The sequence below is a fragment of the Eucyclogobius newberryi genome, unplaced genomic scaffold, assembly GCF_026437365.1.
Source record: "Eucyclogobius newberryi isolate DKJ021-1_F unplaced genomic scaffold, fEucNew1.0.hap1 SCAF_83, whole genome shotgun sequence".
Classification (NCBI taxonomy): domain Eukaryota; kingdom Metazoa; phylum Chordata; class Actinopteri; order Gobiiformes; family Gobiidae; genus Eucyclogobius; species Eucyclogobius newberryi.
Window position 1 is genome coordinate 123,141 of NW_027316525.1, and position 1,477 is coordinate 124,617.

The window sequence follows — 1,477 nt, forward strand, 5'->3', positions numbered from 1 at the left end:
CTGTCAGCAACGTGTGTTTAGCAGCACAGATTTTGAGATTGCGTTCTATTCTATAAACCAGCATGTTTGGTGATGTTTAATTTCGGAGCCATTCTTTCAGAACGAGGGCATGTATGAAATCCTTGTTTCAATCCCCTGCATCTCCATTCAATATTCTGTTGATGGCACAAAGTGAAAAGTGTTGACTCCAGGTCTTGCTTGGAAAATAATCATGACAGGCAAGAGATGGTTATGTAGCTCAGTGTTAGAGCACAGTCTTTCGTAGCAAGATCCCAGTTCCACATTCCTTTAAAATTAGATTTCATATTTTGAAGCAATTTGAGTCTATTAGACGTATACAGCCCCATGGGCATTACGCACTGGCCTCTTGAACCGGGATTGTGGGTTTGAGTCCCATGATCATAGCCATTCAGCAGAGTGGCGCAGCGGTAGCGTGCTGGGCCCATAACCCAGAGGTCGATGGATCGAAACCATCCTCTGCTAGATTTTTTTTTACTTGCATTATTGCGATTGTCAATCCAAATGAACCAAGCTAGTCAGTAATGTGTTGGATGATGGAAGCCGATCTTCAGCGCAAGCTCCCAGTTCCACATTTGCTTTGAATCTAGCAGCACATTTCTTTTTTCCATCCTATATTGTTATTTCTTTTTTGGGGAAAAGGATAGCTGAGTAGTGAAAGAAGATGTAGGTCAAAAAAGACCCATGAATAGACATTTTGAAGCAATTTGAGTCTATTATGGGTACATAACCCCATAAGCAATATGCACAGGATACTAGCCTCCAAAATCCGGGATTGTGGATTTCAGGTCCATGGTCTAATAGGCTGAGCCACAAGGAAAATACTAATCCCTAGACTTGTTGCACGTGGAATGGGCTTATATCTATTACATACAGAACTGTTCCTTAACTCTCAAGCATCAATGAGGCCTTCTTTATACGTCATAAGGCGCTGGTACAGCTAGCAGCCCGGTGTAAACGCTCTCTCTTTTTTCTCACACTTATTGTGCTTTATCTCCTATATTTTGTAAATATAGTTAGTATATTTTTTCTATTTTACTGTAGGATAGGGACACGCGCTGGAATCATTTTTAATTCAACTGTTTTTGACTTTATTCGGCTGGATTGAGTGTTTTCGTCGTGTCGTGGCGATGTGTCTTGGCTCTGAGTCGGCGCCGTACCGCGCTTACACAAAGGAGGAACTAATGAAACTGCGGAGAACAGTCGTCTTACCCGGAGATCTTCACGTTATCCCGGCGGACATCATAAGGAAAACGCAACGAAGCAGACGGGCTGGACGTAAACTCCGAGAGAAGAGAGGGACAAACAGGAAGTCGGTTCCCGCCGTAGTCATGGGTAACGTGAGGTCCCTTCAAAATAAAATGACGGAAATAGCGAGCCTCATGCGGTCCCAGAGGATTTATAGGGACAGCAGTGTCTTGATTTTCACAGAGACCTGGTTAACAGCAGAAATGCCAGA

The 1,477-nt window shown here is 43.4% G+C and overlaps 1 non-coding gene across 1 annotated transcript; it reads left to right on the forward strand.

The window, feature by feature from the left end:
• Positions 1 to 411: 411 nt before the first annotated feature.
• trnam-cau (transfer RNA methionine (anticodon CAU)) lies at positions 412 to 483 on the forward strand. The gene has a single exon. It is a non-coding gene; the product is annotated as a tRNA-Met (tRNA).
• Positions 484 to 1,477: the final 994 nt, after the last annotated feature.